The 16,704-nt window shown below is 33.5% G+C and overlaps 1 protein-coding gene across 1 annotated transcript in view; it reads right to left on the bottom strand.

Annotated features, from left to right (window-relative positions):
* LOC113522924 (angiotensin-converting enzyme-like) overlaps positions 1-16,704 on the bottom strand; it is a 240,775-nt gene that overhangs the window by 102,049 nt on the left and 122,022 nt on the right. The gene's annotated exons all lie outside the window — the stretch shown is intronic.

Below are 16,704 nucleotides of genomic sequence, written 5' to 3'. Positions count from 1 at the left end.
ATATATTAGTAACTATAACAGAGTATAAATAAATACAATTATAAATATATACATATAGATGCATATATACATATAGATGCATATATAAATATAAACAAACATATATTTAAATAACATTTATCTAGTCCAACCTTAAGTGTTATGGAAGCATAAAACTTAATTTTTTTTTTATGTTCTCTATAAAAAAAAAATAAACTTTGTCCACAAAGTTAGATCGTATTGCCAATTATAGAATAACAAAGTCAATTTAGCTTTAAAGTGCAAGATTTCCTTTTGCTTTATTTTGTATTTCTTAATCGATTCCAAAAAAGGAGGTTCACAATTCGGCTGTATTTGTTTTATATTTGTTACCTCATAACTCCGTCAGTTGTAAGCCGATATGGAAAATCCTTTACTAAAAGGATATACTTATTGATTGGTCGAAACTTTATCAAAATTAATTCAGTAGTTCAGTTTTTAAAACAAAATAATATCTTTTACTGTAATTGATATCGACTTTTTTCCTGTGAGACATACTCTTTAATTAATGTATTTAAATTTCTACTTAAGATATTTAAAAAGAGTATTATAAAAGTAGGTTATATTTTTTTTTATACAACTTAGAATGGCAAACAAGCTGACGGCCCACCTGTTGGAAAGTGGTAACCGTCGTCTATAGACATGAGCAGCACCATGGACATAACAGAGTACAATGTTCGTCCATGATACCCCCCATGCGTTGCCATTTCTAAGGACTCAGGTGTTATTCCTCTGTACCCTGAATTTACGTCATATCCCACCCTTTAAACCGAAACACAGCCATGCAAACACAACCGCTTCACGGTAGAAACACGAATGGTACAGAGGTATCCAAGCAATCGACTTTTGTACAAAGTGTCCCTCTAGTAAAATATATGTATATGAAACGCAGTTTAATATTTAACTATAAATTTAATCAGTTTCGCATTAACGAGGCATTATCAAAGGTATAAATTCTTAAGTTTTAGATCGTCGTACACAATAAGGTCACGTCGTTATATGTAATTTATATCTTAATATAAAAATCCTGTGTCACGACATTCGTTCACGTTGACCTCTGTAATTGCTCAACCGATTTTAATGAAATTTTAGTAATATGTCCTCAACATCGTTTCAGCTATTATTTGTCCACTTCTGAACATAGCCCTCCCTCATAGACTGCCATAAGGATCACTCCTGAGTTATCTGTATCCACTATCTTATCTTATATTCGCATATGGGACCAGCTAAGCATGTCGACCCATCGGGACATCAACATGCCTTATACCATCATCAAGAACTTTTTATTAACGATATTTTAAGATATCAATCAACAAAGCAGTACATTTACGCATCTAACGAACTAAAAAATGTTCAATGGATTCCGATTTCTCCCCACACAGTCTGCACATCTTATTGGCATATGTCCAGTTAAGGCACCCATAATAAGAATGAATGCATCCACTAACTCTCTGCAATATATTTGAAGTTATCACTCCACCTAGTGGGCGGTCCTACACTGTTTTGGCCCGTACAAGGTCTCTACTCTCAAGAACTTGTCTTAGAGTAAAAACACTATACAAAATTGGTGTATATGCACATATCTATTAAACAGCTATCAATTACGTACAGAGCAAACGACATGTTTAGAATATGGATACCATCAAAATGACAATTCTATATTACGACACCAGGTGGCGCCTTATGGAACTTATGGAAATAGTACAAGTATCATATGGTGTTAAGTCTGCCATTTACGCTTTTTAGTTGTATTAAAGGTTAATTAATATATACAACTGTTATTACTTGTACAAATGATTTTATCAAAGGGAGATATTGTACAGTAGTTGTTCACTTGGGTACTTCTGTCCCATTTGTGTTTCTGGCGTGAAGCAGTTGTATTTTTATTTAAATAACAGGGCATGAAGGCATAACACATTAGTCTTCAAAATTGCAACGCATGAGAGGTACCATGGGTTTTTTTCTCTTTTTCCTTAAACTTTGTGTTCTGTTGTTAATTTTTATAAGACAAATTTTTTGCTATTTTAATTTTGCTATTGAAGGTTTAGCTGGTTTTTTTTCTGTCCTTTTTAGTATATATAATTATATAATATAATAAACAATTCAGATCTGTTTCAGTAAAATTGTCAATCACGATTCTTGGTTCCGTTCTCCTTTCCTACTATTTGGAGGGTGGTCTTTGCAAAATTCAAGAAAAACGGTCTTGTTGTGTTAAGAATCAATAGGTATCATGGGTATAACAGTGTATTCTGTCATATCCATGGTACTTTTCATGTCTATAGGCGACCATTACCACTTTTCGTCAGGTGAGTCGTTAGCTTGTTTAACACTTAAACTGTTATAAAAAAAAAATGAATTCTAAATTCATCCATTTACCAACAATATCCGGCATCAGGGGGGAAAGGGATTGTTAGTAATGGAGACTGAGAATCCCATTGCTAGCAATATACCCAACCAGGTCGACCTCCTCGCGGATCTCCCTGGAAACTATCATGGTTAATTCCTGATGAATTCATCATGATGGGCTAACTGGTCTGTTTTCATTCTCATCTATCACCATTCACTGGTGCTCCGCCAGCGTATCCCGTTAGCGCAGGCGGGGTTACCATTCCATTTCCACCCAGCAAAAAAAAAAATATCCGGCATCAACGAACCTACTAAACCGTTACGCCATAAGGTACACAAACCTCTAAATAAGTTACTTTCAACAGAATACTAAATAGGTTCTTTGAATTTAGTTACTTAATACTGATATGTAAATACGTATAGTAATGTTATAAATAGGTATTTACTAAGATGTAACCATAAGAAACGAAGCGTTCCATTTACATACATGTATTGTAAAACCTTTCTCTTTAACAAAGTACCAGTTTTGCAGTAATAAATGGACAGTAGTCGATATACACAGAGAAGGTTTCTGCTAGATTTTGTTTGTACTTCTGTGCTGTTTTTTTTTTTTTATTAGAGGTGAAAATGGAATGGCAACCTCGCCTGCGCTAACAGAATACGCTGGCGGAGCACCAGTAAAGGTTGATAGATGAGAATGAAAACAGGCCAGTTAGCCCATCATGATGAATTCATCAGGAATTAATCATGATAGTTTCCAGGGGCGAACCGCGAGGAGGTCGACCTGGTTGAGTATACCTAATGTTAGCAATGGGCTTCTTAGTATCCTTTACTAATAATCCCTTTCCCCCCACTTCTGTGTTGTTTATATCTTACTAATATAATTAAATTGAATTATATAACGTCCATATATAAAAGATATATATATATATATATATATATATATATATATATATATATATATATATAATATTGTATTGTATCAGCCGATAACTGCCTACTTTTGAACATAGTCCCCCCCATAAGGGGGGTTTTGTTAGTAGTTGTCACGCTCAGCATTTCATATCTTGAAGTAGATTCATAAAAAAATGACGATTTAAAAGTTCTTGTAAACAAGTCGATTGGAATAAAGGTGATTTGTGTTCTAATTTGATGGGACAGAGGTACCCTAACACCTTTTAATGATCCTAATGCGTTACTATGGTTACATTATATAAGTCCGTAAGGAGATTCAATAAGAAGCGTTACTTGGTACGAAATTTATCAATGAGAACTCTCATGGCGCTCTCAGCTAATTATTAGCAGTTAAAATTAACTGTTGTTGATTATTTCTCAGAACAACGCTTCGTATAATTTCCTACATCCTTGGAAACATAAAGGAAATTGTATTTTCGATCGTCGCGATAAACCCAGAAACGGGCGAAATGAAAAGCAAAGGGCATCAAGTTATTGGTATTTAAATATCAAAAGTCAAACAAGTTGTTTATCTAATTGAGATATTTTTTTTTTGCGGAAGTCCGCTAAGAATCAGAGAATATATATTGTTTTGTATTTAATTTAATAAAATTAATATTTGAAGATTTTGTCCCACAAAGAAACAGACAATTCAGTTTTGATAAACCTGTTATTGTGATCTAAAAGCTAAACTACTGAACTGATTTTAATAAAATTTCTATTGGACCAGTCTGTAAGTATTCAAATAAAAAAAGAATTTTCCAAATCGGCTTAAAACTGACGGAGTTATGGGGTAACAAACATAAAATAAGTAATAATCGAATTAAGAACATTTTTCTTTTAAAGTCGATTGAAAATAAGCATTCAATCTACCTCATGGTAACCTTTTTAGAGAATTGAGTACCTCTGTTCTATCATTTTTTCTATTACTTCTGCATCTGCATCTGTGATTCAAAGAATGTATTTTGGTTTGGAATATATGCCAATGGAATTATAAGGGTACCGAAATAAAATTTTTAGTTTTAACTAAAAAGTGAAAATAAATGTTTATAACGATAGAGGGATGTTTGTTACTCTTTTACGCAAAAAGTACTGAACAGATTTGAATGTAATTTAATACGCGGGTAGGTTATATCCTAACTTATTCATACGTGTGGAGCCACGGGATACAGATAATATAGTATACATTTAAAATGTAATATATTATGTAAATACGTTAATATAATTTGTCTTCAAATTTTTAAATGCATTTTAAAAACGACAAAATTTTATCGTGCCTCAGATCAAACTGTTTATAATTACTTCTCTACATCCAAAGGTTGCCTGGAAGAGATCGCTTTTAGCGATAAGGCCACCCATTGTTTTCTCACTGTGATTATTTCTTGTATTTGTTTGTATCTATAATAAATTTACTATTATAATCTTTTGGAAAAAACAATAAAGGGATATCTATCAAATATTTACATATTTAAAATTTATTTTCACAAAAAAAATATATATACAAATTTGTATGTAGGTATCCTGACCAATAAATAGTGACTTAATTATATAACATACGGATTGAACGCAAAAAAAAGAATAATCGAAATCGGTTCAGAACCGACGAGGACATAGCCTCTCTTTTTTAAATCGATACAAGTCAAGTATATTATATATGTACTTATCGAGCTACGTTTTATTGTAGCTCGATAAGTGCATACATACTCGTACTTGACTTGTGTCGATTATGTGAGTGTAACCATTTACAACTGATAGGAAAGGGATTGTTAGTAATGGAGACTGAGAATCCCATTGCTAGCAATATACCCAACCAGGTCGACCTCCTCGCGGTTCCCCCTGGAAACTATCATGGTTAATTCCTGATAAATTCATCATGACGGGCTAACTGGCCAGTTTTCATTCTCATCTATCTTTCACTGGTGCTCCGCCAGCGTATCCCGTTAGCGCAGGCGGGGTTACCATACCATTTTCACCCGTCAAAAAAAAAACATTTGCAACTGTTAATAATACAAGCGTTAACGTACACCGTATCTTATACGGATAAAAATAAAACAATACGCTATAAGAACAAAAAGGACCTTGGAGTGGTAAATGACAATCACACAAAAACGGCTGTGAGAGAACGAGCGTTTGCGAAATAGCGATTAACTGTAGCGCGTATCTATCCGGCTGTGGGTGCTGGCGCGGAAAAACGCGGCGGCTTAAACGCGACGGTTTTTATACAACTCCCCAAAAAAGTAGCTTCTAATATCTGTATTGTAAATAGAATGTACAATATAAATAAATAAATAAGGGATGTAATGTTTACAGGGTACATGTAGGTATGTGAGTTTTTTTATCTTTTTTCTTTCTTTTTTTATGTAACTTAGAACGGCAAACAAGCTGACGGCCTACTTGATGGAAAGTGGTAACCGTCGTCTATAGACATTAGCAGTACCATGGACATAACACGATCCATAATAACTTGTAAATTCATGCACAGATTTGGATATATGGGGTAAGGTTGAAAACTTTCTATTATCCCAAGTAAGCCTGCCCATAATTTTATTTGTCTATAATATTACAATTATTGTTACGCCCTGGCATTATCGTATTTTTATTTATGAGGCAAAATATACTTGTTAAACAATAATGAATAATATTTATTTGCACACAAACACGCTTGTAAGAGGCACCATTTACGAAAGCACATATCTGTCCTTTTCTCTGGGAACAGACGCGTAAAAACGTAGCGGTTTAAGAGCGTTTTTTTTTTTAATAAAAAATAACTAAGAATGCAAGTTGTAATCTATTCTACCCATGAAGTCGTATGTGTATTAACCTATTCATGGACAGAAGCTCGAAAAACGACCAAAATATACTGACACCGTACGTTTAGGTTTTCTAAATAGGGTAAAAGAACGAATTGTAAACCCACCTGTGCTATCGGTAGTTTGGGCGGGGTAAAATGCCATTTTCACCAATAAAAAAAAAACAGGTGCGAAAAAAAAAATACAGTAGAAGTACATACAAAAAAATTCAGACCACCATAAAACCCTTCAAAATCATTTTAACAATAATAATAATAACAAATGTAATATGTATAAAGATGTAATATGTATAATTTATATTATTCTTCTTAAGAGCAATTGTATTTAACTAATGATATTATTTAAATGAAAGGTTTGTTTAGTGTATGTGTAAATAAATAAATAAATAAATAAAAATGCCATACAGAATTACTATCGCATGATCCTCAAGTTAGGGTACTGACTATGTTATGAGGAATCTAGCAACGAGCATCTGAGGGCACTACCCATAACTGCCAGACCTAAACCAATTCAGAAAAGTTCTTTGGCCCGACCGGGAATCGAATCCGGAGCCACAATCAACTGAAGTAAACTGAATACCACTGTACCACAAAGGTCGTCCATCTTTAACTGGGAAAAAGACAATTTGAACTCAATAATTTCCATTTCAGCATCCAACATTACCTCCCATACAAATAACAGCAATCTACACTATCTAATTTGTATGATAATAATCATAATACCGTGAAGTTACATCCGAAAGTTTGCAAACTTCTAAAATATGCGAAGTTACAATACTGTAACTGCAATACGAAATAAGCAACTCGAATAATACCATGGCATTATCTGATAATAAATCTCTTGCGAAAAATAAAACCCTAACAGTCATAATGTCAATGACAAATAAGTGTTACTCCATAGAGAAAAAAATAGTGACTTGATTCGTCACAAAATACGATTTTTTTTTATACGACTTAGAGTAGCAAACAAGCTGACGGCCCACCTGATGGAAAGTGATAACCGTCGCCTACAAACATGAACAGTACCATCCATGGACATAACAGAGTATACTATTTCGCCCATGATACCTCCCATGCGTTGCCATTCCTGAGGACTCAGATGTTATTCCTCTATACCTTGTACCCACGCCATATCCCATCTTTCAAACCGAAACACAGCCATGCAAACACAACTGCTTTACGGTTGAGACACGAATGGGACAGAGGTACACAAGCAAACGACTTTTGTACAAAGTCTCCCTTTGGTCGTCGTCATAAATTGTTCGTGAATTTATCACAACACGCGATTTACTGACTTTTATCACCTATCAGTCACTGGTATCCCTCCAGCGTATATCTATAGCTCAGAGTGATTACCATTACATTTTCACCTAATAAAAAACATCCTACTGGAAGTTAGTACTAAGCTACAAATCGGAAAACAGTACTAAGAAAAAACTTAACGCATTGAATAATCCATTGAAACACAATATTACAGTGAGTTTAATACAAAACAGGATATTAACGTGGGAGAGAATCATGTTACGACATGGTGTAACCAATGCAGTGCGATTGAATAACGAAATAATACGTAATACAGTATCAATTGATCTTGAAATCAAACGTCTCCTGAGTTCTAAATTAGTATTCAATTATTCTTACTGGCTAGATAATTAACTATTTTTTTGTGCAACCTAGAATGGCAAATAAACTGACGACCCATTTGATGGAAAACGGTAACTGTCGCATATAGACATGAGCAGCACTATGTAAAATTTATTGTAATGATTTAAGTACCCTTCAAGCGTTGTTACTTGAAGACTTTGGTGTTATGCCTCCGTACCCTGTAAGTTCACTACAGAAGAAAATAAAATTGTACATACATTTGGCGGACTTAACAGATGGTATTCTCTGCCAGTCAAGCATTGGACAAACGTAGAAAATTAAATAAGAGTAGATGTAATAAATAAGGTAGAGTTCACCCTCTAGAATGAGTATTTTTTTTATACAACTTAGAATGGCAAACAAGCTGACGGCCCACCTGATGGAAAGTGGTAACCGTCGCCTATAGACATGAGCAGTACCATGTACATAACAAAGTATACTGTTTCGCGCATGATACCCCCCATGCGTTGCCATTCCTGAGGACTCAGGTGTTATTTCTCTGTACTCTATAAATTCACGCCATATCCCACCCTTCAAACCGAAACGCAGCCATGCAAACACAACTGTTTCACGGTTGAAACACGAGTGGGACAGAGGTACCCAAGCAATCGACTTTTGTACAAAGTCTCCCTCTGATAGTAGAGTAGGAAAGAAACAAAAAGTAATACTTAACATATTCATATATTATAAACATATAATAAATACATACATAATTAAATACATAAAATATTACTATATCAAATAATAAATTGTGTTAGACGGGTAAAGAAAACAGTAACCAGCAAGATTCAGTTTAAAGTAAGAACACAAGACACTGTACTTTATAAATCTCCCTTTTTTAAGCTGTAGACGTGCAATTTATGTTTACATCTGATACGTTTATTGATATATTATATAAAAGTCGGAAATTTCGGAAGTATAAATTCTATGATATAAAATTTGTAATTTCTTTTTTACCGTCGTGTGTTTCCGGCATAAAAAGTGCCACCCCCGACTTTCCCATAGGAGTTGTAAGAGATGAGTAAAGAAACTTAATAGTTGAAGGCTAGACAGCAGCGTCTCTCTTAAACCATCACCAAAGCCTATTTTTTTTATACAACTTAGAATGGCAAACAAGCTGACGGTCCACCTGATGGAAAGTGGTAACCGTCGCATATAGACGCCTATAGTCGCCTAACTACGATTGCCAAGCGTGGCAATGATTACCAAAACCCCCCAATAGGGGGAGACTTATGTCACAGTATACAGTTAAGAGCTGACATAATGATGATGATGTTGTATTTAATATATATTTTTAGATTGGCATGTATTTAGTAATGGCATTTAAGCAATACACATTAGCAATACACATAACAAGAAATATGATTAACTTTTACAAAATATCAAATACATAGTAGATATATTACGGTATTCTCTTTATACTCATTCCGCCCTTGAAAATCGGAATCCACATAATATTGTCATTTATATACATTGTGTTGCAATGAATTAGTAATATTTCGACATAACAGTAGGTCTGTATTCAGTATTTGTGGTCAAGATCAGGGCTGTTAAGTTTTATTCAAAGGTCAACATAAAAATATAGACATAAATAAACAAAATAGCCCAGTGTTGATAGATGCAATAGGATTTACGAGTATTACCGCACCTTTATAGCTACTATTTTTAATTTTGTAATATTATAGCCATTTGGTATGTTTAAATCGGTTATAATTAAAGATTACGTCCCACAAACTTTTTCCATTGTTACAAAACTTGTTATTTTAATCTGAAAACTAAATTACTGAACACATTTTGAATCTTTTGGAGAAAACAATAAAGAACATGTGTCTAATTAATTATATTTTTGTGAGATAATTTATTATTTTGTTTATCACCATACACTTTCCATCAGGTGGGCCGTCAGCTTGTTTGCCATTCTGAGTTATATAAAAAAACAATATTAAAATTTAATAATTTCATTTATTTATTTAATATATGAATAAATACATAAATAATAATTTGTATAACACAATGTATGAAACATTGTGTTATATTATTGCTGATTATTATTACCGTCCTGATATTTTTTTTAATAGTAACAACACAGTTTCTTACAAATTTTTTATGTAGAAACTTTTTTCTTTCTGAGATACAATATATTTATAAGAATAAAATTTATCCACATAATATGGATTTCTTTTATTTATATTTATAATAATTCCGCATTATGAAGAATCTGTCGAATGAAATTGTAGCAGACTGAATTAGTTCTGAAATAATAGGACAAGTACAGAAGTATAGTATCCATGTTCGATGATGACAGAAGGATGATCGATCCTTTTAGAAGAATCTGTCCTTCAAAAGAGGATTACTACTTGTAGTAATCCCCACTGATCCATTGAATACCACCCAGTGCCTTTTTTGGTGGGTGAAAATGGTGTGGTAACCCCGCCTGCGCTAAAGGAATACGCTGGTAGAGCACCAGTGAAGGGTGATAGATGAAAATGAAAACAGGCCAGTTAGCCCATCATAATGAGTTCATCAGGAATTAACCATGATAGTTTCCAGGGGGAACCGTGAGGAGGTCGACCTGGTTGAGTATATTGCTAGCAATGGGATTCTCAATCTCCATTACTAACAATCCCTTCCCCTCCCCCGCCCAGTGCCTTGTAACACAATAACTACATAGCGCACATCTGTTAATATTTACAGTAATTAAAGTTTCAGTTACCATTTAAGGTTATTTTAAAAAAAGAAAACTGTTATGATTATTATTGTTATTACACGTCAAATAAATATGTTATTACAAGTCAACTAAATGGATTATTAACGATGGAGAAGAGAAATAAAAAAACAACCTTTTTCAGTTCTGTCATTGACACACAAGAAGTTTTTTTTTTTTTTATTTTATAATACCATAAACAAAGTTAGGGTTGCTATATAAAGTTCACAATAAACTATACTTCAACACTACCCCTCAAACCAAACTTTGTTTCAAACATAAAAAAAAATACCATAAGCACAAACAGCACAATACAAAAAATAAACTTATAATTTCTGATACAGTGAAATATCTTTCATAAAATTACTTATTTTTACAGAACTCAGAGGCTTGGTGAACATATCAGCCACCATACACTGAGTAGACAAATACTTAATCTCTATTTTGTTACTCTCAACTGCTTCTCTAATAAAATGAAATTTAATGTCTATGTGCTTAGTCCTATTACTATTTACCTTGTTAGCAGCTATCTTATGACATGACTGGTTGTCATTATACAAAATAATAGGTTTATCTATCATCTCTACATATAGTTCTTTAATAATATTCTTTAAGAAAATAGCCTCCTTGGCACCCTGAGCCAGGGCAACATATTCCGCTTCAGTTGATGATAATGAAACACAAGTTTGCTTTTTACTTTCAAAGGCAATAAGATTATCACCAAGTTTAAACACTAATCCGGAATATGATCTCCTGTCTTCTGAATTTGCCCAATCGGCATCAACATATCCATATAAACTGAAGTTCTTTGACTTCTTATATACTAAACAATAATTAATTGTACCTTTCAGATACCTTACAATCCTTTTTACCTGTACAAAATGTTCTTTTGTATAACAATTATTATATTGAGATAATACACAAACTGCATGTAATATGTCTGGTCTGGTATTTAGAGCAATATACATCAAGCTTCCAATTAAATTTTGATATGGAATTTTTGGATCAACGGTGTCACTTTTACTCATCCTCAAACCTGGTAGAATTGGTGAATTTACAGGTTTGCAATCTTGCATTCCATACACACTTAATATATTTTCTATATACCTTTTCTGATCAACAATTAATTCTGAACCTACTCTTCTTATTCTCAAACTTAGGGCATGTTCTATGGGACCTAAATTCTTTAATTTAAATTTACTATCTAGTAGAGAAAATATATCATGCTTTTTCTTTTGATTATTACCAAATGCAAAAATGTCATCCACATAAATTGCTAAAATTAAATAAAGGTTATCTTGTTTGAGAATATAAATACATGGTTCATGAACAGACTGCTTAAAACCAATATTAATCAAAGCATTATGCAACTCTTTATTCCAACTTGAGGCTGCCTGCTTCAGTCCATACATAGCTTTGTTTAGTTTGCATACCTTAGGCACATTATCATTTTTACCTTTATCAATTAACAAGCCCTTTGGCATATACATAAAAACATCTTCATTTAATGTTCCATGAAGAAAAGCAGTAACAACATCCCAATGGTCTATAAACCAATCAAACTGAATTGCCAAAGAAAAAAGAATTCTAAGTGCACTAGAACGAACAACTGGTGAATATGTATCATGATAATCAATACCAAATCTTTGATTATACCCACGTGCAACTAACCTAGCCTTATATTTGACAATATTGTTGTCACTGTCTTTCTTTATTTTAAATACCCATTTGCTATCTATAGGGGTTACACCCTTTGGTAAATCTACAATAGACCAAGTATTATTAATATCCAATGATGAAAGTTCAGCATTAATAGCATCTTTCCAACAAGCTGGTAAATTATCAAAATCATCAAAATGTAAACATTCATCATCAGATTCCATGCACATATACACATGATAGTCTGGAAACTCCTTTATCTTTCTATTACGCAATGGATATCGTTGAGAATTTTCACTTTCGACATTTCCATTACTGTTACCACTACACAATGGATCCACATTTATCACTGACTCACTTTCACTTTCTGATAAATTATCACAGTCTAAGAACACAGGATCACTATCACATGAATTATGTATAAAATCTTTACCTGAACTTGGAACCTGGTCACATGCTTGAGCTGGATCAGCGGTGACAGCCCTTGGGGCCATAGACGATGATGCATGTCCTCTTGTCACTTTCTGAACTTTGCTGCTGTTGACTTCATCAGCATCAGGAATTAAGGATATCACAAAATCATGATTTTTCGAAGATTCCTTCTGATGTTTAGACTGCTGCTCTGTTAAATCCTGTTTAAAAATATCAACACATACTTGTTCTGGTAGGAATTTAACATCTCTAGATAAAACTATCTTTCTGTCCTCTGTCCATATTCTATACTCATCTTTGTCTCCACAATATCCAACTAAGTTTCCCTTTATTGCCTTTTTATCTAGCTTTCTGCGCTTTTGGTCAGGTACATGAATAAAACATTTTGTGCCAAATATCTTCAGATGACTTATATCAGCTTTTTTGCCAAACCATAAACTGTATGGTGTAGATGAGTCATCAACACCTGTTGGACCAGTCCTATTCAGAACATATGCAGCAGTGTTAACAGCTTCTGCCCATAGCTGCTTATCAAAATTATTTGCATGTAGCATACTCCGAGCTGCTTCCATTAATATTCTGTTTTCACGCTCCGCAGCTCCATTCTGCTGTGGGCTATATGGAATGGTCATGCGATGATTAATTCCAAATGATGACAATATGGCTTGCATTTCCTTGTTTATAAATTCTTTACCTCCATCAGTTATTAATTCTTTTATTGTATGACCTATTGTCTTAGCTTCCAAAATAAAGTTCTTTGTTACTTCTGAAACTGCTGTCTTTTCTTTTATAAAATATACTTTTCTGTATTTGGAGTAATCGTCTTTGAATGCAATACAATATCTACTACCTCCAACAGATACTTCAGCAATGGGGCCACAGACATCAGCATGAATAATTTGTCCTGGTACCTGTGCTCTGATATTTCTTGTATGAAAAGGCAAGCGAGACATTTTACCAAACATGCACCCATCGCAAACAATTTTTTCTGCTGGCTGGAATGGAATATTATTCAGTTTTAAGAATTTTTCAACATGTCTAATATTCTGGTGACATAGGCGTTCATGCCAGATATTTAAGTCTGCCGTATGACTACTAAGCATACAATAATTTTCAGGTAATATCACCCTCATCTCCAATCTGTACATATTTCCCTTATTTCTTATTGCAACTGCTTTTATGTTATTGCCATTTTTAAATATTCTTTTATTTTTATCACCTATTTCAATTAAATTATTTTTTAAAGCTGACCCTGAAGAGAATAAATTCTGTTTACAGGTAGGAACAAACCAAGCATCTTTTAAATGACCTTTCTCCCATTTTCCATTAACCAACATTTTTATGTCTATGATGCCAAATCCTACAGCCATCATTTGACTACCATCTCCGAGATAAACTGGAATTGGGTTATCAAATTGTTCATATGAAGCAAAATACTCTCTATGTGAAGTAATATGGTGTGACGCACCAGAATCTATTATCCAGTCCTCTTTAGTTATCACGGTACTATGTGCAACAAAAGCATGTCCATTTGTAGAATCAGATTTTTGTTTATTTTTAAATTTAAAACAATGTTTTTTGATATGTCCTTTTCTTTTACAATAATTACAAACTGGACCTTTATTATATATACGCTTTTCAGTCTTTGCAACTAGAGCGACTTCACTTTCAGGTTTGCTTTCATTCAATCTTTGCTCATGTAAGCGAAGACGTTCCATTAATGTGGTTACATTTCTATCCGATGCAGGGACAGATTCCCATGCATTTTTGAACTCAAGATAGTTAACAGGCAATGTATTCAGTATTCTGTTTAAAAGTAAGGACTGAGGCAAAGTACTGCCTTCATTTTTCAATTCTAAGTTTAATTGAGTATACAGTCTTTGTAACTTAGAGACATGCGTAGCTATACTGTCCTCTGGTAACTTTTTATACGTAAATAGCTCGCAGTACAAAAGATCCAGTCTTCTTTCATTTTTCTGTTCATACACAGCATGAAGAGTATCCCACATTTCTTTCGCACTTTTGCAGGTTAAAATGTGCTGTTTCGGCTCTCTGCCTACTGTTGAACCTATTAAATACCTTGCAATTGATTCCTTTTCATGGTATAATTTGAAAGACTTTGGTTCTTCTCCATCTTTTGGTTGTTGCGCTACACCGGTCACATGGTCCTCAACTCCATGTAGGGTTATTTGTAAGTTGATATCGAATTTCCATGAAATCCAATTACCTTCACCCTCCAACTTGTCCACTGTGATTTTATCTAATCGCACAGACATTATTGACAAGTACCTCAAGAAGTTCTGAACAAAAAACTTTCAACCGTAAAAAAAAATGGCGGCTGTGACTTGTGGAAATTGTTCTAGTTTTGTACGAATAATTACAATACCATATAAATGGAAAATCAGGCTGGGCCATAACCTGTTATGATTATTATTGTTATTACACGTCAAATAAATATGTTATTACAAGTCAACTAAATGGATTATTAACGATGGAGAAGAGAAATAAAAAAACAACCTTTTTCAGTTCTGTCATTGACACACAAGAAGTTTTTTTTTTTTATTTTATAATACCATAAACAAAGTTAGGGTTGCTATATAAAGTTCACAATAAACTATACTTCAACAAAAACAATATTAAAAAAGCAATCTCATCAGTAATTCAAATTGCATAATTACCAAGTGTTTAGAGTCGGTCACGCGGCATTTATTTGCGTCGATATGCAACCGTCGGTGGCGTTGCGCAAGCGCACCATACAAGTATATCGATAGAAATGATCTACATAAAATAAGCGATAGCCACCGCTTTACTATTTCTTCTATATGTTACAAGGAGAAATTACAAAGCCCGCGGAAATTAGACATTTCACAACACCATAAGTACTGAAATGAAGGTCTTTGTGAAGTCAATGTGACTTGAGGCGATGACGGCTTTGTTTTTTAAGTTACTTCCAGCAGGGTAGATCGTTAATAAGTCAGTGTTATTTACTTACTAACTTAACTTAATTTTATAATTTAACGGTCGAGAAATGGTTAGCAGCGTCTCTTTTAAAATATCGCCAAAGCGGTTGCCAAACTGCCTGCCAAGCGTGGCAACTATTGACAAATAAGGGAGAGGCCTATCATTAACAATATTTGAAGTGAAAAATACTTTCTGACACATACGAGTAAACCAATTAAAAATGCAATCAGAATGTTCACAATTGCTAATGTGACATGATTACATCGCCAATTTTTAACCGATTTTGTTAATTCTTTTTGCAACAATACAGTTTTCTTTTACGTTTCATTTCCATATGTATTTTATAATCATTGAATTTGTCCTTTTTCTTAGCACAGTAAAATACGAGTATTTATTTGCAAGCACTCGATTTTATGTCCTGAATTCGAATGTTTTTAATGTAATGTTTCTACATTTTTTAGTTTTTTTTTTTTTTTCTAATATCAAAATCTTATTATTTTTCATCTTACTATATTTAATACAACTGTAACTATAAACGACGTTAGTACGTAGTAGATATTTATGAAAAATTTATATTGTATTAATAAGACCAATAGATACTAGAACAATATTTTTTAGAAATTTTGTCTACCTGCCTGACTGTATGTTCGTTCTGGCATCATAAAAAATTTACTGTACCAAATTGGGTGCAGTCTTTACAGTTACTACTATATGTTTTTATTCGAAACACTGTCCAAAAATGGTCTATGTCATGTTTTCATACCGAAATCCACGTTTTTTTTTATACAACTTAGAATGGCAAACAAGCTGACGGCCCACCTAATGGAAAGTGGTAACCGTTGCCTATAGACATGAGCAGTACCATGGACATAACAGAGTATACTGTTTCGCCCATGATAATCCCCATGCGTTGCCATTCCTGAGGATTTAGGTGTTATTCCTCTGTACCCTGTAAATTCACGGTAGAAACACGAATGGGACAGAAATACCCAAGGAATCGACTTTTGTACAAAGTCTCCCTCTGGTAAATTCATCATTTATTCATCATTAGATTATTCATCATTCATTAGATATCTTTGTAATAAAAACTTTTACGATGATAAATCATCATATCGTACAATATCATATGAATTTACCAGAGGGAGACTTTGTACAAAAGTCGATTGCTTGAGTACCT

Source organism: Galleria mellonella, unplaced genomic scaffold (genome assembly GCF_026898425.1).
Source record: "Galleria mellonella isolate WM207_F2 unplaced genomic scaffold, CSIRO_AGI_GalMel_v1 utg2411, whole genome shotgun sequence".
In the NCBI taxonomy this organism is placed as follows: Eukaryota; Metazoa; Arthropoda; class Insecta; order Lepidoptera; family Pyralidae; genus Galleria; species Galleria mellonella.
This window is presented reverse-complemented; position numbering and strand designations above follow the sequence as displayed.